Source organism: Pelophylax lessonae (genome assembly GCF_965119305.1).
Source record: "Pelophylax lessonae genome assembly, chromosome: 4".
Classification (NCBI taxonomy): Eukaryota; Metazoa; Chordata; class Amphibia; order Anura; family Ranidae; genus Pelophylax; species Pelophylax lessonae.
This window is the reverse complement of record NC_138771.1, coordinates 199,847,747-199,870,809: the sequence shown is the minus strand read 5'-3', so window position 1 is coordinate 199,870,809 and position 23,063 is coordinate 199,847,747. Positions and strand designations below refer to the sequence as shown.

General features: G+C 44.4%; 1 protein-coding gene across 1 annotated transcript in view; it reads right to left on the bottom strand.

The window, feature by feature from the left end:
• The window catches only part of SLC2A13 (solute carrier family 2 member 13), a 421,105-nt gene that overhangs the window by 112,787 nt on the left and 285,255 nt on the right, over positions 1–23,063 (bottom strand). The window lies entirely within an intron of this gene.

Below are 23,063 nucleotides of genomic sequence, written 5' to 3'. Positions count from 1 at the left end.
ACAGACATCATTCTCCAGCCTCCTTAGCGTCCCGTCGCCCCCAGGTCACAGTGCATCCCTTTCTAGACACAATGAATCTCTAGATAACCTAACAAACACAGGCACGCTTCCCCGGCAAACCTCAGCCGTACCCCCCCCCCCCCCCCCAGGTCACAGCATTTTCCTCCCTGTCTACCAACTCCCTACACACAGACAGTGAAGTTACAGGATAAATCAAATAACTTAGACAGAGGTTCATAGATTGATTAGCTTTTGTTAATATGGCTTTGACCTTTCTTCAATAGGTAAAATAAAGTCCACCTAAGATGACCTTGTTAAATTAGAGACCTTGTTAAATTAAATGGAGAAATAGATTTACTGGCAGGATCACAGGTAATAAAACTGTTACAACAAGAATGTATTAATGTTAGTGACAGGTCATTTTGCGTTGCAATGTCGATTTTTTTTTTGTTTTCCAATAAAGAGCAGTTATTCAGGCAGTTATTGTTGTGCCATAGTATATACTATTGGTTTAACCACTTTGTACTTGCCAATTCTGACACTTCGCTCCTACATGTAAAAGTCTTATTTGTTTAGTTAGAAAATTACTTTGAACCCCCCAAACATATATATATATATATATATATATACACACACACACACACAGCTGCAAGAAAAAGTATGTGAACCCTTTGGAATGATATGGATTTCTGCACAAATTGGTCATAAAATGTGATCTGATCATCATCTAAGTCACAACAATAGACAATCACAGTCTGCTTAAACTAATAACTCACACAGAATGAAACGTTGCCATGTTTTTATTGGACACACCATGTAAACATTCACAGTGCAGGTGGAAAAAGTATGTGAACCCCTACACTAATGACCTCTCCAAGAGCTAATTGGAGTGAGATGGCAGCCAACTGGAGTCCAATCAATGAGATGAGATTGGAGGTGTTGGTTACAGCTGCCTGCCCTATAAAAAACACACACCAGTTCTGGGTTTGCTTTTCACAAGAAGCATTGCCTGATGTGAATGATGCCTCTCACAAAAGAGCTCTCAGAAGACCTACGATTAAGAATTGTTGACTTGCATGAAGCTGGAAAGGGTTATAAAAGCATCTCCAAAAGCCTTGCTGTTCATCAGTCCACGGTAAGACAAATTGTCTATAAATGGAGAAAGTTCAGCACTGCTGCTACTCTCCCTAGGAGTGACCGTCCTATAAAGATGACTGCAAGAGCACAGCGCAGACTGCTCAGTGAGGTGAAGAAGAATCCTAGAGTGTCAGCTAAAGACTTACAAAAGTCACCGGCAAATGATAACATCACCGTTAGCGAATCTGCAATACGTAAAACACTAAACAAGAATGGATTTCATGGGAGGATACCACAGAGGAAGCCACTGCTGTCCAAACAAAACATTGCTGCACGTTTACAGTTTGCACAAGAGCACCTGGATGTTCCACAGCAGTACTGGCAAAATATTCTGTGGACAGATGAAACCAAAGTTGAGTTGTTTGGAAGAAACACACAACACTGCGTGTGGCGAAAAAGAGGCACAGCACACCAACATCAAAACCTCATCCCAATTGTGAAGTATGGTGGTGGGGGCATCATGGTTTGGGGCTGTTTTGCTGCGTCAGGGGCTGGACGGATTGCTATCATCGAAGGAAAAATGAATTCCCAAGTTTATCAAGAAATTTTGCAGGAGAACTTAAGGCCATCTGTCTACCAGCTGAAGCTCAACAGAAGATAGGTGTTGCAACAGGACAATGACCCAAAGCATGGAAGTAAATCAACCACAGAATGGCTTAAACAGAAGAAAATACGCCTTCTGAAGTGGCCCAGTCAGAGTCCTGACCTCAACCCGATTGAGATGTTGTGGCATGACCTCAAGAAAGCGATTCACACCAGACATCCCAAGAATAGTTCTGTAAAGAGGAATGGTCAAGAATTACTCCTGACCGTGCACGTCTGATCTGCAACTACAGGAAATGTTTGGTTGAAGTTATTGCTGCCAAAGGAGGTTCAACCAGTTATTAAATCCAAGGGTAAACATACTTTTTCCACCTGCACTGTGAATGTTTACATGGTGTGTTTAATAAAAACATGGCAACATTTCATTCTTTGTGTGTTATTAGTTTAAGCAGACTGCGATTGTCTATTGTTGTGACTTAGATGATCAGATCACATTTTATGACCAATTTGTGCAGAAATCCAAATCATTCCAAAGGGTTCACATACTTTTTCTTGCAGCTGTATATATATATATTTATTTTTTTTGTAGCAGAGGCCCTATAGGATAAAATGATGGGTGTTGCAATTTTTTTATGTCACATGGTATTTGCTGTTTTTCAAAACCCAAAAATCCCTTTAATGAAAACATGAAAAAAAACAAAAAGCAACATTTACCCCAATGTTTTGTATAATGTGAAAGATGATGTTACACCAAGTACATAGATACCTAATATGTAATGTTTTAAAACTGTGTCTGCCCGTGAACTGGCGGTAAAATACGGTGCATAAAAACCGTCCGTTAAACTTACCGGTAACGGTGTTTCTACTAATCTTCAAGGACGGCAACACATGAGAGATGAGAGGCTCTACCCTACAGGAAACACAATCAGATCAAAGCTGTTAAAAGGCCCCACCCTTCCCCTTGTCCCTCAGTTGTAAAAAAGTAGTTCTCCAACCGATTCACAAGGGATGAATAATCACTTAGGCACTTACCACCTATTGTTTACATTCTTTCCTCACCCTTTTAACAGGGCAGGAAGTAGGCCTGCCGTCCTGGAAGGTTTGTAGAAACACCGTTACCGGTACGTCTAACGGACGGTTTTCTCTTCTCACCTTCCAGGACGGCAACACATAAGAGGATAATAAAGTAACTACAGGCCTATCTTAGGGTGGGACCACTGCAAACAAGATCTTCCTGCCAAATGCCAGACTTGCAGCGTGTTTTACCTCCACTCCATTAGGAGTGATGCAGATATCTTGGAACAAAAGGCCGATCAGCAGGTTTGTCCCTCCGAAGTCTATGCCTTCTCTGCTTCAGATGCAGGACCTATCTGGAGTGGAACTTAACCACTAAGAACGGGAGGATTTGCCCCTTAATGACCAGGCCACTTTTTTCAACTTGGCACTGCGTGAATTAAACTGACAATTGCTTGGTCGTGCAACACTGTACCCAAACAAAATGTATGTCCTTTTTTTCCCACAAATCTAGCTTTCTTTTGGTGGTATTTGATCACCTGTGCCATTTTTTTTTTTTTTGCGCTATACACAAAAAAATGCAACAATTCTGAAAAAAAAAAAAAAAATCAACATTTTTCACATTCTGCTATATAACATTCCCCAAAAAAAAAAAAATGTAAAAATCAAATTTTTTTAAAATATTTTAGGCCAATTTGTTTTATGCTACATATTTTTGGTAAAAAAAAAATTTGTAATAAGCGTATTTTGATTGGTTTGCGCAAAAGTTATTGCGTCTACTAACTACGGGAAAGATTTAGGTCATTTTTACTGTTTTTTTTTTACTAGTAATGGCAGCGTTCTGCGATTTTTTTTGCAGGACTGCGGACAGATCGAACCCCTGACTGACATTTTTTACACTTTTGGGGAGACCAGTTACATTACTACAGTAATCAGTGCTAAAAATATGCACTGTTACTGTAATAATGACACTGGCAGGGAAGGGGTTAACATTGTAGGTGATCAAGGGGTTAAATGTGAGCCTAGGGGAGTGATTTTAACTGTGGGGGGCATGGCTTGTGAAATGACCATAGAGACCTGTGTTCCTATATAGAAGGATCACAGGGGCTCTATGATCATTCCAGGGAGAACGGTCAGCTGACTATTCTTCTCTCTCAGCGGGGGAACGATCGCGGGCGTCAGGCGGCAATCGGAGTCGCCTGCCCACTGCATCGGCTTCCCTGCTGATTAGCGGGGACGGCAGCGCGCCGCTCCTAGTCTCCTGCTCGCGACCGCCGTACAGTTACGGCAGTTTGCGCAGGACCGGCTGCCTTGCATAGTACATCTGCGGCGGGCGGTCATAAAGAGGTTACGGATTAAATCAGAAAAACCTGTGAAATCATTAGGTTAGCAAGATTGACTGTCTAAATCATCTAACAATTGTAATGTATCCTGTCTGTACCACTTCTTAGGGCCACAGACAGGACTAATCCAAGACTTGTTCTGTGAAACAAAGACACTACTTTGGATAACAAAGCGGATCTGGCCTAAAGACTACTCTGTTCAGGAGCATGATTTAACAGGAGGCTCCCTGACAGACACCCCTTGCAGGTCCCCTTTAAATTACTATTTATATTTCATAGTGATGGGTAAAGGGAAGCCCGCTTAAAGGAAATAGATAAAGGTAAGGTTATTACCTGGGCTCAGAAGCTGGACTGGTATGTACCCAAAGTACACCAAACCTATGACTTACCTCACAACTCAATGTTGGCATGTCAGTTGTGAAAAATGCTCTATATACCAGAAAACTACTTGTAGACCCGTCCGCAAATGTAATAAAATTAAGTGGCAAGGAGCTAGGTAAAATCTCATATCATAGAGATCAGGTGTCCTACCTGATGTATGGAACCATAATCCACTTCAATACCATTGGGTGCCCTTTGGTACTGATGAGGGATACATTAAGGAGATGCCTACTTCATAGTAAGTCCATAGCAGTAGCAGAACACTCACATTGGCTTACTGCAACCAGCTATGCTAAGAGAGTGATATGAGGGATACATCTAGAATTGTAAACCTATTGAGTTGGGTATACGGGTCAGATAAGTTCTGATACTGCATCTTTAGGCCACAATACCTCTATGAACAAAGTTCTTAAAGGGAAGAGGAGGATATTTTTTAACCTTCTTCTAGCGTCCTGCAACCTTACCAGTTTTTAAGCAGAGTTTTGGAAAGCCTCTGGTATGCCTGAATGTAAGGGACTGCGTATTCTGACACCTGACGGTTCTGCAGCCAGAACTCCTGGCCCTTCCATTTCCCTGGGAAAATAAGGTCTGCAGTAAAAGTGACACGTGTATAACTAATATCACAGGTATAGAAGATCACAGATTGTGCGTTACTGACGCACAGCACCAGAAAATAGATGCAGACAGAGGACATCAGCATAGAAAACAATGCTGTGTATTTCTGAAGTGCAGCTAGATAGACCAACTCAGAAAAGACACAACATAAACTTCATAGTTGTGTATTCTAAAAGTGCAATAAGCTAGGGCTATATAATATAAATAGGAAGACACAAACCGTTTTCACTGTTGATTATTTAGATGCGCAACCAAAAGTAAAGACAGAAAGACACAAAAACATCCATGTTGTGTATTTCTGAAGTGTAGCAAGATCAGCAATAAAATCAATATAAGGACAGTAGGGACACGAACTCCCATGCTGTGTATTGCTGATGCCTGACAAGGTACCTTCATATAACATTAATTAACAGAAAAGATACAAACTGCAAAGTTTGTGCATTTCTGATAAGCAACAAGGTATAGTTATATGTCAGAAAGACACTAGACTTCCATGTCGTGCATTTCTGATTGTCAACAAGGTACAGTCATAACAGAAGACACTAACAACGTCAATGTTGTGCGTTTCCAATTAGCAACAAGGTATAGTGATATAGCACAAATACACTGCCAACGCCAATGTTGTGCATATCTGATTTCCTCTTCTGCTGTCCTTCTAAGGAATTCTGCCATTTTCTGAACTCACATCAGAAAAGGCACTTACCTGGTCCCCGATTTGCTTTGCCTGCAGCCAACTGTGCCGTCTTTCCCTCCTCCTTCTCCATGAGGTGGGTCCAGACAAGGTTCACACTCTTAGCAGCCTACTGGTTCTTAGAAGCTGAAGAGTCTTTTCTTTTGCGCCGCTATGCAGGTCCGGCGTCTCCTCTGCGTTTTACACCCTCCCGGATTGTGCTGTGTGTGCTCGGCGTCTTCCCTGTTCAGACGGGAATTTCCGGTTTCAGATCGCAGCTTGGAGTGCACCGAGTCCTCCCCTCATCGCTGCTGATGTTATATGGCTGGCCTTTCACAGCATGGAGCCCACTGTGTGCAGGGGAGGACAGGAGGAGGCCCGAGCTGCTGAGTAGGGCAACAAGCTGGGGGACTGCCACACTGTGTCCGACTTGCCTGTGCCACAAGAGGCGACCTGTGAGAAGCCTAAAAGGCTTGTAGGTAGATTGTGGACCTCACCGCCGTTCCTGAACCTGCCTCATAGGAGTACCATCCAACTCTCTACGTCTTCTGGTCAGAGAAAAAAAAACAATGTCTCGCTGTAGGAGAAACACAATCAATACTGAGGGACAAGGGGAAGGGTGGGGCCTTTTAACAGCTGTGAACAAATTGTGTTTCCTGTAGGGTGGAGCCTCTCATCTCCCATGTGTTGCCGTCCTGGAAGGTGAGAGGAGAAATTCTCGATAGGTGTCACTATAAACGCCTTTACAGGTTACCAGTTTAGAGTTACACAGGAGGTCAGGTGCTAGGGTCATTGCTCTCGCTCTGATGTTCACGATGATACCATACATGTGTGGTGCAATCACCATTTACATATGTGTGTGGGAGTTCGCATTTGCGTGTAAGCACAGGGAGGCGGGGGTACTGTTTTATTATTTTAAAATGTTTTATTATTAAAAAACTTTTTTTTTTACTTTGTTATTTTTTATTAACTTTATTGCTATCACAAGGGATAAACAACATCCCTTGTGTAAGCATAAGCCATGACAGGTCCTATTTTTGGAGAGATCTGGGGTCTATTCAACCCCAAATCTCTCCTCTAGCCTCCAATGCAGCTGATCAGACACAGATCGGTCTGAACGGCTGCCTTCCTGGCCGCTAACAGCCAGGTAAACAAAGAGGCGGGACCATAAGTGACAACATAGTTGTCGCTCCCCATTTTCCGGGACAGAGAGGAATGTCATCTCTCTCTCTTCCGTGCAGCCAATGCAGCTGGCCGTATCACTCCCAGGTTCCACAATCGGACAGCAGAGCCCGGGAAAGGCAGCAGCGAGAGGGGGGTGGGACTCCCTCCAGCCAGCCACAGAAGTGATCAAGTGGTTATTTAGCCACTAATCATTTCTGCCTGTTAGGGAAAGGCTGGCTCAAAAATGTCATACCAGGATGTGCGTATACATATCTGTATGTGCAGGCATCATCCCAGTATACCTGCCGGAAACCGAGGACGTTCTAGGGGCGGTAAAGAGATCACTTTAACCACCTGAAGTTCTGCTACAATAACATCCTGCAGGACTTCACTTATGCTTTCAGGACATTTACCAGTTTACAGGTCCTTCCCTGCTGTATGCACTCGTTTGGCTCCCACCGGCTGCAATACACATTCACCCCTTCCCATCAAGCATATACATACTGTATATGTGGTGTCATGGAGGTGGTTCTTTACTAATTAGGCCGCATATATGCGCACAAATGCTCAAGCTAGGAGTGCACCTGATCATGCACCTGTGTGTGTGTATATTAGGGATCGACCGATTAACGGCAACACCGGTATATGGGGGACCGATATGCACTTTCTGAAATTGCCGATATTGCCAATATTTTTGTGACGTCATTGCGTATGTTGCGCTGCTGCACACGTTCTGCCTTGTGTGGCGCATACGTGACGTCATTTCACCGCGCGCTGCGCATGTTCTGCCTTCTGAGACCGCCTCCCACGCCTCGGACAGCCTTGTGTGCAGCCAGCTGCAGTCCGCAGCACAGGCCCTGGCCTCAGCCACCCACCACAGGGTGCCAGCCACCAGCCATCTGACCCACAACAGAACAGGGTGCCAGACCAGTATCCAGCCACCCACCCCACAACAGGGTGCCAGCAGCCAGCCACCCACCCCAAAACAGGGTTCCAGCAAACCAGCCACCCAGATGACACCAAGCCAGCCACCCGCCACCACACAGTGTCCCAGCAAGCCAGCCACCCACAACAGGCCAGGGTGAGTAACATCAAGCCAGCCACCCACCAAAGTGTTCCAGCAAGCCACCCACCAACCCACCACAGTGTTCCAGCAAGCCAGACATCCACAACAGTGTTCCAGCAAGCCAGCCAGCCACCCAGCCACCCACCACAGTGTTCCAGCAAGCCAGCCACCCACAACAGGGTAACACCAAGCCAGCCACCCACCACAGTGTTCCAGCAAGCAAGCTACCCACAACAGGATGACACCAAGCCAGCCACCCACCACAGTGTTCCAGCAAGCAAGCCACCCACAACAGGATGACACCAAGCCAGCCATCCACCACAGTGCTCCAGCAAGCAAGCCACCCACAACAGGATGACACCAAGCCAGCCACCCACCACAGTGTTCCAGCAAGCCAGCCACCCACAACAGGGTGACACCAAGCCAGCCACCCACTACAGTGTTCCAGCAAGCCAGCCAGCCACCCACCACAGTTTTCCAGCAAGCCAGCCACCCACAACAGGGTGACACCAAGCCAACCACCCACCACAGTGTTCTAGCAAGCCAGCCACCCACCACAGCGTTCCAGCAAGCCAGCCACGCACAATAGGGTGACACCAAACCAGCCACCCACCCACCACAGTGTTCCAGCAAGCCAGCCACCCACCACAGTGTTCCAGCAAGCCAGCCACCCACCACAGTGTTCCAGCAAGCCAGCCACCCACACTGGCAGGCGTTAGCCACCTACCCACAACATGGTGTCAGCCAGCAACCCACACTGCCAGGCGTCAGCCACCGACCCACAAAAGGGGGCCAGGCAGCCACCCACACTGCCAGGCGTCAGCCACCAACCCACAACAGGGTGACAGGCAGCCACCCACACTGTCAGGTGTCAGCCACCAACCCACAACAAGGTGACAGCAGCCAGCCAATCCACAACAGGGTGCCATCAAGCAAGCCACCCACACTGCCAGGCGTCAGCCACTGACCCACAACAGGGTGCCAGGCAGCCACCCACACTGCTAGGCGTCAGCCACCGACCAACCCCCAACAGGGTGCCAGTAAGCCACCCACAGCAGGGCAGGGTGCCAGGCCAGCAGCCAGCCATTTTTTAAACTTTTTTGTCTCTTTCAAATTGCAATGAAGATGGATGAGGCAGAAAAAGTAAAAGTGTGATCTGGAACTATTTCTTGTCTCAACCACCTCCAGGAAAAACAGCAGTATGCAACACATGCACAAACAATATAAGCATGGGATCAGTAACTGCAAAAAACAAAAATACGTCAACTCTTTGGGCACATCTAAGAGTTCATCATAATCAATTATATTGTGCAGCACAGAAAAAAAACAAAACAAAATGAATATCAATGTGATTTTGAAATACCTCCTCCACTATCCCCGGCAACGATAACAGATATGTTTCTGAAAAAAAAAAACAGGTGTCACTGTCTATATTCAGATGGAAGATCCCAACTGCTGGACAGAGTAATCACAGAGATGATTGTCACTGATTACCAGCGATTTACAATGATGTCTGACTCAGGATTTAAGCGGTAGATATCTATACTTGATCCAAGCTACACACTGAAGAGTGAGAAGTATTATCGAACAGAAATGCTGGGAAAGGTTCACCAAAAGGTCGTTGACAAAGTAAAGGCTATGCTGCAACCAGAGAATGCTGGCAACTCACTCTCATTCCTGACTGACTGCTGGTCAGGACAAACAGAGTCAGAGTTACTTATGATTCTTACATGCCACTTCATTGACAGCGGATGGACAAAAAGGCAATTGGTGTTTAATACAAAATTGAGGCAAGGATCCCACACTGAGACAGTAGAGGAATTTTTCTAGGCATGCTTAAAGACAACAAATCTACAAAGACCGAGTGATGCTTGTGTTACTTCGAGACAGTGGAGCAAACATGAGCAAAGGAAAGAGGCTTGCTGATATGCCAGACATCAGTGTCATGGCACACAACACCCTCCAACTTTCAAATGATGGTCTGTCAAGCCAAAGAGCTTTGATTGATATATGTTTTGAGAAGCATGAAGAGATTAAAAATGTTGTGCTTGCAAGTCTTTTGAATCCTTGATACAAGAACCATGCTTTCTCTTCTCATCGTGTATTGGCTAAGGCAAAACAATGGCTGACAGAAGATATTCAGCAGGAGGTTCCTGCCGAAAAGACATGTCCAGAACACCATTTTTATAATCTGAAAGAGCAGCATGCTGCAAAAACTGAAGAATGTCCAAAAATACTTCAACGAACGGAAGAAAATCTTCTTCATCGTGGTCGAATTGATCAGGACATTTACAGTGTTTTATTGGGGCCTCATGCTGAGGATTCAATTTCTTCTGAATCTGCAATAATGAGCCTGGATGATGAACTTCATCTCTATCTGAAGGAACCAGTAATTGACAGAAGTGATCCTCTTCAGTGGTGGAAAGGAAATGAAGAACGCTACAAAAGACTTGCTTTCCATGCTAGAAGATACCTCTCTCTCTCTCTGCTCCTCTGTCCTCCTCTCCTTCTGAGCATGTTAATGAAGTGGCAGCATTATATGAACAAAACAGAAGCTGTTTAACAGGTGACCAAGGACATGCTGAAATGTTCTGCTTTCTGCAGTATAATATTGTTCTACTTAATTGGGAGTATTGAAAAGTGTAGTAGTAGTAGTGTCCACTCCAATCCACTGTGTAGCTTTTGTCTAGCTTTTTTCTAGCAGTTTTGCACTGACTGCAGTAGTTGCAGTGAGTGCCCTACTGCAGCGGTAGTCCACTGACTCCAGTCCAATCCCCTGTCTAGCTGTTGCCTAGCTTTTTTTCTAGCAGTATTGCACTGACTGCAGTAGTTGCAGTGAGTGCCCTACTGCAGTGGTTGTCCACTGACTCCAATCCAACCCACTGTCTAGCTGTTGTCTAGCTTTTTTTCTAGCAGTTTTGCACTGACTGCACTGCAGTAGTGATTTAAAATGACTGCAGCGAGTGAGTGCACTACTGCAGCAGTTTATTATGCATTTAAGATGATGTGAAACTGATGTCCCTGCAAGTCCACTTTTCCTATCAGTTTTAAGGTGTGTAGAACAAGCCCTGCATGTTAAAAATGTTAATAAATAAAGATCAACATGTTCAGTAACAGATTTGTGACAAAATTTGTGTTTATTTTTCAAAATTTTAAATGTACAAAAATATCGTCCGATACCGATATGTGATCGCCAAAATATCGGTATCGGCTACGAAAAAACAATATTGGTCGATCACTAGTTTATATACATATATATACATATATACATACATACATACACACACACACACTATCTCACAAAAGTGAGTACACCCCTCACATTTTTGTAAATACACTACCTGGCCAAAAAAAAGGGTCACACACTCTAATATTTTGTTGGATTTGATTACGGCACACATTTGCTGTGGCATTGTTTCGATAAGCTTCTGCAACATCACAAGATTTAATTCCATCCAGTGTTGCATTCATTTTTCACCAAGATCTTGTATTGATGATGGGAGAGTCGGACCACTGCACAAAGCCTTCTCCAGGATATCCCAAAGATTCTCAAAGTGGTTAAGTTATGGACTCTGTGGTGGCCAATCCATGATTGAAAATGATGTCTCATGCTCCCTGAACCACTCTTCACAATTTGAGCCCGATGAATCCTGGCATTGTCATCTTGGAATATGCCTGTGCCATCTGGGAAAAAAAATGCATTGATGGAATACCTGGTCATTCAGTATATTCAGGTAGTCAGCTGACCTCATTCTTTGAGTTACTGCATGCTTAGTTTAGTTAGATGATTAGTTAATTCCAGGTGGTGACTTTTTTTTTGGCCAGGCAGTGTATTTTATTAGAAATGCTACAATGTAAAGTAGTGAGTGTACAGCTTGTATAACAGTGTTAATTTGCTGTCCCCTCAAAATAACTCAACACACAGCCATTAAGGTCTAAAGCACTGGCAAGGAAAGTCAGTACACCCCCAAGTGAAAATGTCCAAATTGGGCCTAAACTGTCAATATTTTGTGTGGTCACCACTATTTTCCAGCACTGCCTTAACCCTCTTGGGCATGGAGTTCACTAGCGCTTCACAGGTTGCCACTTGAATCCTCTTCTACTCCTACATGATGACGTCACGGAGCGGGTGGATGTTAGACCCTGCGCGCCTCCACCTTCCGTTTGAGGATGCCCCACAGATGCTCAATAGAGTGTAAGGTCTGGAGACATGCTTGGCCAGTCCATCACCTTTACCCTCAGCTTTTTTAACAAGGCAGAGGTAGTTTTGGAGGTGTGTTTGGGGTTATTATGTTGGAATACTGCTCTGCGGCCTAGTCTCCGAAGGGAGGGGGATCATGCTCTGCTTCAGTATGTCACAGTACATGTTGGCATTTATGTTTCCCTCAATGAACTGTAGTTCCCCAGTGCCGGCAGCACTCATGCAGCCCCAGACCATGGCACTCCCACCACAATGCTTGACTGTAGGCAATACACACTTGTCTTTGTATTCCTCACCTGGTTGCCGCCACACATGCTTGACACCACCTGAACCAAATAAGGTTATCTTGGTCTCATCAGACCACAGGAAATGGCCTTAGTAATTCATGTCCTTAGTCAGCTTGTCTTCAGTAAACTGTTTGCAGGCTTTTTTGTGCATTATTTTTAGAAGAAGGTTCTGATAACAGCCATGCAGACCAATTTGATGCAGTGTTTGCCGTATAGTCTGAGCACTGACAGGCTGACCCCCCACCCCTTGAACCTCTGCGGCAATGTTGGCAGCACACATAAGTCTATTACCCAAAGACAACTTCTGGATATGACGCTGAGCATGTGCACTCAAGTCCTTTTGTCGACCATGGCGAAACCTTTTCTGAATGGAACCTGTCCTGGTAAACCACTGTATGGTCTTGGCCACCGTGCTACAGCTCTGTTTCAGGGTCTTGGCAATCTTCTTATAGCCAGGGCCATCTTTGTGTAGAACAACAATTCTTTTCTTTAGATCCTCAGCGTTCTTTGCCATGAGGTGCCATGTTGAACTTCCAGTGACCAGTATGAGAGAAAGAGCGCGATAACACCAAATTTAACACACCTGCTCCCCATGCACACCTGAGACCTTGTAAAATGAACGAGTCACATGACACCGGGGAGGGAAAATAGCTAATTGGGCCCAATTTTGACATTTTCACTTAGGGGTGTACAGCAAATTTACACTGTTATTCAAGCTGTACACTCACTGCTTTACATAGTAGCAAAGTGTTGTCACATGAAGAGGTATAATAAAATTTTCACAAAAATGTGAGGGGTGTACTCACTTTTGTGAGATACTGTATATGTATACACACACACACACAGTTTCAAGGTGGGACACCTCTACTGTGCAAACCAGTTCCCTTTCACAGGATTACATCTGATGTGGCACTCCCGTTTCCACCAGACATTCAAAAAATTGGAGATGCAATCTCAATAATTGTAAGTTTCTTTCTTTACTTCATATCTTCATGCATTTATAAGCAAGCGACTGCACAGTTTCGGACTTACACATGTCCTTCATCAAGCTGCATGTATAGCACTAAAGTTTTAAATTACCTTCTATCTTCCCTGTCACAAAGAGTATAGGCGTGAACACAGGTGTATCCCCTCACTAGTGCTTCAGTGAATACGTGAATTAACCTATTCTTTTCTTATCTACTTCCAAATTAAAACAGTATCTAGAGATTCATATATCCATATACAACTATTTCACTTCCTCTCTTTTTTAACCACTTGCCAACCAGCCGCCATAGTTCTACAGTGGCAGGTTGGCTCTGTTTCGCGAAACTATGTACTTGTATGTCGCTTTGTGTACCAGCTAGTGGGGGCGCATGCACGCACACGCACCAACTGGCTAGAGGGGGAGCCAATCAGCAGGTTCGGCGGACGCGATGTTCGCGGGACACCCGTGATCACGCCCCATGGAGACAGTCCAAGTGTTCTGTCAGTGATGAACACAGGGATCCTGTGTTCCTCCAATTTAGGAACACAGGTCTCTGTATTCATCCAGTGAGTCGATCCCTCACACAGTTAGAAAGCACCCCTAAGCACACATTTAATATCTGATCACCCCTGGTATTAATCCCTTCCCTGCTAGTGTCATTAGTACAGTAACAGTGCATATTTTTAGCACTGATTACTGTAGTAATGTTACTGGTGCCCCTAAAAGTATCAAAAGTGTCAGTTAAGTGTCCGATCTGTGTGCCGCAATGTCACAGTCCAGCTAAAAATTGCTGATCCCCGCCATTACTAGTAAAAAAAAAAACATAAATCTATCTCCTAGTTTGTAGACGCAATAACATTCGCGCAAATCAATCAATCAATATACACTTATTGGGATTTTATTTACCAACAATATGTAGCAAAATACATATTGGTCTAAACTGATGAAAAAATATGATTTTTTTTAAAAAAATTTATTGGGAATGTTTAATAGCAGAAAGCAAAAAATATGGTTTTCTATTTTCCAGAATTGTCGCTATTTTTTTGTTTATAGCGCAAAAAATAAAAACCGCAGAGGTGATCAAACACCCCCAGATGAAATCTCTATTTGTGGGGAAAAAAAGGACATCAATTTTATTTGGGTACAGTGTCGCACGACCGCGCAATTGTCAGTTAAAGTAACACAGTGCTGTAAAATGGCATGGTCATTAGGGGGATAAAATCATCTCTATGCAAATCCATATAAGTGTATGTGATACAAAAATACAAAGTATGTTTATACTGGTTACAAATTCCCAATTCGAATTGCTACTTGGTGTATACTTAACAGTATGGGAGGTAGCTATATTATTTTTGATATATTAGGAATAGGGAGGAAGTGAGATAGTTGTATATGGATATATGAATCGATGGTTACTGTGTAAAAGGAGAAATATAGCCAAAGCTCATTTTACTGTACTTTTTAATGGATCACAGGAGTGCAGTTCGTTTTGCACTCCTGTGACCCGTTTTCAGCAGAGAGCGGGCTGATTTCCGCTCTCTACTGACATCACAGAAGTCGGTCCAGAACCTGCTCTCATTTGTGAAGAGCACAGGGTGCCAGTGGCGGACCTGCCAACTCTGGTACTCAATGGAAAATGCCAGTCAAGCTCCACAGTGCTGGGCAGTGAACACAGGGCCCACCTGAGGATGTCGGGCCCTCAGGCCACCCTCATGAAGTCTGTCTCATTGTTTGGTCAGAGACATTCATACCAGTGGCCTGCTGGAGGTCAATTTGTGGGGCTCTAGCAGTGCTCATCCTGATCCTCCTTGCACAATGGAGCAGATACGGGTCCTGCTGATGGGTAAAGGGCCTTCTACGCCCCGGTCCAGCTCTCCTAATATAACTGCCTGTCTCCTGGAATCCCAACGCTCTTGAGACTGTGCTGGAAGACACAGTAAACCTTCTGGCAATGGCACGTATTGATGTGCCCACCTGGAGGAGTTGGACTGCCTGTGCAGCCACTATAGGGTCCAGGTATCGCCTCATACTATCAGCAGTGACACTGACCCTAGCCAAATGCTAAACTAGTGAAAAACAGTCAGAAAAGATGAGTAGGGAAAAAAAATTGTCAGTGGCCTCCACCTGTAAAACCATTCCTGTTTTGGAGGTCGTCTCATTGTTGCCCATCTAGTGAACCTGTTAATTATTTCATTAACACCAAAGCAGCTGAAACTGATTAACAACCCCCTCTGCTACTTAACTGGCCAGATCAATATCCCAGGAGTTTAATTGACTTCATGCTATACACTGAGTGAAGAAGTGTCCCCCCCCCCCCATGCTATACCGATCTCTGTCCCCTACAACTGGCTCCTTTACGCGACCCCTACACACTTCCTAGCACAGCCCCTTTAGATTACAGGTAACCAAGTATAATTTAGGGGGCTATACAAGTAATTTGTATGGAATTTAATAAAAAGCAATGTAGAAAAATGCATAAAACATTAGAAATATCCAACACTTGCCAAAGTAAGCTCCTAGACACTTCCAGACAATTTCAAAATAGCGATAGGCCTATATCCAGCAAAGAGACAACCCCCGAATCCAGCAAAGAGACATCCCCCTGTTTCCAGCAAAGACACGGCCCAGTCCAGCAAAGACGCGGCCCAGTCCAGCAAAGACGCTTCCCAGTCCAGCAAAGACGCTTCCCAGTCCAGCAAAGACGCGGCCCACTCCAGCAAAGACGAGGCCCACTCCAGCAAAGACGAGGCCCACTCCAGCAAAGACGAGGCCCACTCCAGCAAAGACGAGGCCCACTCCAGCAAAGACGAGGCCCAGTCCTGCAAAGACCAGGCCCAGTCCAGCAAAGACCAGGCCCAGTCCAGCAAAGACCAGGCCCAGTCCAGCAAAGACACGGTCCAGTCCAGCAAAGACACGGTCCAGTCCAGCAAAGACACGGTCCAGTCCAGCAAAGACACGGTCCAGTCCAGCAAAGACACGGTCCAGTCCAGCAAAGACACAGTCCAGTCCAGCAAAGACACAGTCCAGTCCAGCAAAGATACGATCCAGTCAAGCAAAGATACGATCCAGTGCAGCAAAGACACGGCCCAGTGCAGCAAAGAGACAGCCGCAGACCAACATCCAAGCAGCATTAATAGACAAAGCCCCATCCGGCAACATTGCCAATAAATAATTTATCAACAAAGGCTGCACAGCTTCTCTGCACTCGATGTCTCCACAGCACAGTCTGCAGGGAGAGGCAGAGTGCGGATGATATCACTCCATCATATTACACCTCTCTACTGGAGTTTTGGACCACTCTTCTTTCACCAACTTCTCCAAGTCTCTCAGATTGGAAGGGTTCTTTTCCCAACTGCTGTTTTGAGATCTCTCCACAGGTGCTCTATGGGCTTTAGATCTACACTCATTGCTGGCCAGTCCAGTACTCTCCGGCGTTTTGTCTTAAGCCATTTTTGGGTGCTTTTTGACGTATGTTTTGGGTCATTGGGGTTTATTCACTAAAGGCAAACCCACTTGGAAGTGTAGCTGCTGTGGACCTTAGGGGGACATGCAAGAAATATAAAAAACAGCATTTTTGCTTGCACATGATTGGATGATAGAAATCAGCAAAGCTTCCCCTCATTTCAGATCTCACACTCAGATCTACAGGGACTGCACTTCCAAATACACTTCTAGTGCACAGTAAATTTGTCTTTAGTAAATAAACCCCAGTGCTGTGCTGTAAGACCCATGACCTCTGACATGGACCCAGCTTTCTGACACTGGGCCCTACATTGCACTCCAGAATTCTTTGGTAGTCTTCAGATTTCATAATGCCATGCACACTGTCAAGAAATTCAGTGCCTGAAGCAGCAAAGCAACCCCAAAACATCAGTGAACCTCCACCATGTTTGACTGTAGGGACTGTATTCTTTTCTTTAAAGGCCTCATTTCTTTTTCTGAAAACAGAATGATGGACTTAACCAAAAAGCTGTAATTTTGTTTAGTCTGTCCACAGCAAATTCTATCAAAAGGATTTTGGCTTCCTCAGGTACGTTCTGGCAAACTCCAATCTGGCTTTTTTATGTTTCTGTATCAGCAGTGAGGTCCTCCTGGGTCTCCTACCATAGCATCTCTTTTCATTCAGATGGCGACATATAGTGCGAGATGGCACAGTTGTACCCTGTGCCTGAAGGTCAGCTTGAATTTGTCTGGAAGTTGATCAAGGTTCTTTATCCACCATTCGAACAATCCTTTCTTGCAATCTTTGATCAATGTTTTTGTTTCATCCACATACAGGGAGATTTAGCTACAGTGCCATGGGCTGTACACTTCTTAACAATGTTGTGCACAGTGGACACAGGAACATTAAGATCTCTGGAGATGGACTTGTAACCTTGAGATTGTCCATACTTTTCCACAATTTTTGTTCTTAAATCCTCAGACAATTCTTTGCTGCTCTTTCTCCTTCTCCATGCTCTGTGTGGCACACAGAGACACACAACAGAAAGTTGAGTTAAGCCTCGTACACACGCAACGATTGATGGCCGACCGATCGGCCGTCTTTTGTCCAGTGTTGTTGTGTTGGTTGAAATGTGCTCTAGACTGCACACTAATTTTTTCGGCCAACAACAACAAACTTCAGAAGTGATGTCATGTTCTGGTTTACTTTCCGTGTGTTTTTTCTTCTCTGAGCATGCCCAGTCTTGCTCATCTGATTTTTGTCTGCCGAAATCTGTACTGACTGACGAACAATCGGCCGTTCTGTTGACGGCCAACAAATATTTTATAGCCTGCACACCAAATTTTTTTCGGCCGAAAAGTCGCAGTCGGTTGTCGGAAGCATCATACTAACAAGCCGACAATCCGCCGACAATCGGTGCGTGTGTACGAGGCTTAAATGTTTCACCATTTTAACTGACCTGCAGTGGGATTTCTATATTGACAGCACCTGCTAATTGATACAGGTAAATTTATTTTCAAATTACAGGAGCATCACAAACTTTGAATGCAATCATTTCTTACAATTTTTAGAATGTGCCAATAATTTTCTCCTGTCCATCTTTAGAGTTTGTGTGTCAGATTTGGCTTTTTGTTTCTCCACATTTTTGTGTCATACCAATACAAACAAAATAAATGAACATGAGAATGCCTAAACATTTGTAATTGCAACTATTTTCTGGGCGAAGTGGTGCATCATCTGACAGAAATGCAGGGGTGCCAATATTTTTGACTGTATATATATATATATATATATATATATATATATGTATATATATATATACACACACACACACACACATATACTCTCACTGGCCACTTTATTAGGTACACCTTCTAGGTTGGACCCCCTTTTGCCTTCATAACTGCCTTAACTCTTCGTGGCATAGATTCAACATTTCTGCTGATTTGTCAGCTGCACATGTGTGAATCTCCCATTCCACCACATCCCCAAAGGTACTCTATTGGATTGAGATCTGGCAACTGTGGAGGCCCTTGGAGTACAGTGACCTCATTGTCATGTTCTAGAAACCAGTTTGAGATGATTTGAGCTTTGTGCCATGGTGCATTATCCTGCAGGAAGTAGCCATCAGAAAAAGGTCAGCAACAATACTAAGGTAGGCCGTGGCATTTAAACGAAGGTCAATTGGTACTAAGGGGTCCAAAGTGTGCCAAGAAAAAATCCCCCACACCATTACACCACCACCACCAGCCTGAACAGTTGATACAAAGCAAGATGAATCCATGCATTTATGTTGTTGTTTACGCCAAATTCTGACCCTACCACCTGAATGTCGCCGCTGAAATCGAGGCTCATCAGACCAGGCAAAGTTTTTCCAATCTTCTATTGACCAATTTTGGTGAGCCTGTGTGAATTGAAACCTCAGTTTCCTGTTCTTAGCTGACAGGAGTGGCACCCAGTGTGGTCTTCTGCTGTTGTAGCCCATCTGCTTCAAGGTTCGATGTGTTGTGCATACAGAGATGGTATTCTGCATACCTTGGTTGTAACAAGTGGTTTTTTGAGTTACTATTGCCTTTCTATCACCTCAAATCAGTCTGCCCATTCTCCTCGTACCTCAACAAGGCATTTTAGTCCACACAACTGCAGATTACTGGATATTTTCTCTTTTTCAGGACCATTCTCTGTAAACCCTAGAGATGGTTGCATGTGAAAATCTGAGGAGATCAGTAGTTTTTGAAATACTCAGACCAGCCTGTCTGGCACCAACAACCATGCCACATTCAAAGTCATTTAAATCTCCTTTCTTCCCCATTTTGATGCTCGGTTCAAACTTCAGAAAGTCGTCTTTACCACATCTAGATGATTAACCACTTAAGCCCCGGAAGATTTTACCCCCTTCCTGACCAGGGGGTATTTTGCGATTCGGCACTGCGTGACTTTAACGGACAATTGCGCGGTCGTGCGACGCTGTACCTAAACGAATTTGACGTCCTTTTTTTCCCACAAACAGAGCTTTCTTTTGGTGGTATTTGATCACCTGTGCGATTTTTTGATCACGCGCTATAAACAAAAAAAGAGCGTCAATTTTGCAAAAATAACAATATTTTTCACATTTTTTTATATGAAATTCCCCCCAAAAAAAAAGTAAAAATCAAAATTTTTTTAAATTTTCGGCCAATTTGTTTTATGCTACATATGTTTGGTAAAAAAAAATCGCAAAAAGCGTATTTTGATTGGTTTGCGCAAACGTTATCGCGTTTACTAACAAAGGGAACGATTTTTGTCATTTTTGTTGTTTTTTTTTTAACGCGTAATGGCGGCGATCTGCGATTTTGTTTGCGGTACTGCGACATTGGGGCGGACAGATCGGACCCTTGACTGACATTTGTGACACTTTTGGGGTTACCAGTGACATTTCTACAGTAATCAGTGCTATACATATGCACTGTTACTGTAAAAATACACTGGTTGTGAAGGGGTTAACTTTATTTGGAAGGGAGGGGCTGTGTGTATCCCTAGGGGCGTGCTTTCTACTGTGATTGGCTGTGGCTTGAGCTGTAAGGACACTGATCAACGGATCTACATACTAGATCCGTTTTATCAGTGTCTTTACAGCGAGGAGAATGACAGGCAGCTTGTTTACACAAGCTGCCTGACATTCTCCCTCTTCCCCCGCCGATCGCCGAGTGACCGGCGGACATCGGGTCCGCTGGTCACGCGCGCGGGGGGGGTCCGTGACCACGCGGGAGCGCGCCTCCGGCGGCGCGCGCTCGCTCCCTAGACCCTCACAAGCTAGTGACGTAGCCCTACGTCACTTTGCCTGTGAGGGGCTGACTGCCGACGTCGATCGGCGTTAGGCAGTCGGCAAGTGGTTAAATGCACGAAGTTGCGGTCATGTGATTAGCATTTTGTGTTACCAAGCAATTGAACAGGCGTTCATGTGATTTGTCAGTTAAAGGTCGGTTTGTGTGGATGTTCGTGTTTTACAATAATAAAATGTTTTTTTTAAAAAAAATGACACAATATCTCTATACAGTTCAAGAGGCATATGCTGTCCTGTGCTCAGACAGTGAAACTGAGGCTTTCACCAGTGACAGTATCATTTAACCTCCCTGGCGGTCTGATTATGTCAGGATTTCTGTGCTAAAAGCGGTACATGGTTTTGCATAGAAATCTGTTTTACATTTTAAAACTCCCCTTCCCCTGCGATTCCCCGCCGTCCTCCCCCGCTGTCCTTCCGCTGTCCTCCCGCTGTGAGCTCGGCCGATGCCGGCACCTGTCTTTCGGTTCCCTTCCCTGCGAGAGTTGCAACGCAGGGGGATGGAACCGGCGGCAAATTTAAAAAAGTGTAAATACCCTAAATGACATGATACAAAGCTGTGATCCTAACGGATTACACTGTATCATGCCATTTCACCACAGGATTGCACCTGGTGACTTTTCCAGTGCCCTGCCTGTGCTTTTCCAGTTCTTTGTGCCTGGAAAATAGAGAACAACCATGGCGTCCAAAAAGCGTTCTTTTTGCGCAAAAGCGCTTTTAGACGACCAGGAAAACAGCGACAGCGAAACTGAGTTACTTGAAGAACTGATCGATAGCGATTCGTGGGAAAACTTGTCATCAGGTACGGAAAGTGACGACAGCGACGATTCTGAGGTCTCTTTCTGGCACATAGCTCTGTTGGAAATTCTGAAGAATCATTTGATATACTTCCAAAATTCAACAAGCTATGTGCCAGAAAGAGACATCAGAATCGCCGCTGTCGTCACTTTCCGTACCTGATGACAAGTTTTCCCACAAATCGCTATTGCTTAGTTCTTCAAGTCACTGTTTCGCTGTCAACATTTTCCAATTCATCTAAAAACGCTTTTGCGCAAAAAAAAACGCTTTTTGGACGCCATGGTCGTTCAAAATTTTCCAGGCACAAACCACTGGAAAAGCACAGGCAGGGCACTGGAAAAGTCACCAGGTGCAAGCTTTGTATTATGTCATTTGTGTATTTACACTTTTGACTTTGCGGCCGGTTCCACCTCCCTGCGTTGCAACGCTCGCAGTGAGGGAACTGGAAGGCAAGTACCGGCAATCGGCCATGCACAAAGCGGGGAGCGACTGAGGATGGCGGGGGATCGCAGGGAAGGTGAGTAACGTTCTGGGGTAATCCCGAGTGTGGCTCGGGGTTACCGCTTTTAGTACTGAAAGTTAACCATACTTGGGAATACCGCCAGGGAGGTTAGAGGATAAGTTCACCTTTGAAATATGTTACACCTCACCCCTTCCCCTGTGACAACGGGTGGGGGATCCTTTTTGTTTATGATTTTGTGTTGGGCTGCATTCATAGCCATCTTGGGCAGCAGGTTGGACACCCCTGCTTAAAAGTATGCCACCAACACAATGCCCTGTGTGCCCCCCCCCCCTCAAAAAAAAAAAAAACAATATATTTATTACTTTGGCATCATTTGCAATGCTAAATTAATTAACTCATAACTGAAATGTTAAGGTTACCCTAGTGCCTAAAGGGTAAACAATTGCTAGCCCCGTAGGGGTTAATCATTTCCCACTGTTGTCATTTGCTAATTAAATCTGTTTTGTATCTACTAATATCACGTTTGTCATGCAAGATTTTACCAAGTACCTTAAGGACAAGACTGACACAATCAAATATGACAAGTTATTATGCAAACCTGGCAAAGCTAACTGGATCCATATGCTATCCCCCTCTAGCTTCTTGATTCATCATCATTGCAAAAGGTTGACATACATTTTCATTCTTCATGCTTCAATACCTGCTGCCTCAGCTAATTATTGCACTTCATTCCCCTGTCATATCAGTTGCAAAAGTTCAGTCACTTAAATACAGACTCTACACTTTGCAAGCTATCATTTTTGTATCCAGGCCTCCTCTGCTAAGCAACAGATCATTCACCATAGTAGGTGTTATACTGAAAATGGTATTACACCTCTATTATCACAGGTTACTCTAAGTGCAATAAATTATACATTAAACTAACCTATTACATCTGAAGTCTGCAAACGCTTCCACTGCACTGTCCCCCACACAGTCCAGTGCAAGTATGTACTTTTCAGAAAGCTGAGTGGTTGCATGCGCTTATTGCCTCCAATGCAGGCATTTCACAACTGGGTCACCAAGACACCTGCATTCTTGTTTAGCATCTATCAAACATCTAGAACAGGGTTCCTCCTGAGGTTGCTAGGGGTTCCTTGAGCAATGGGCAGT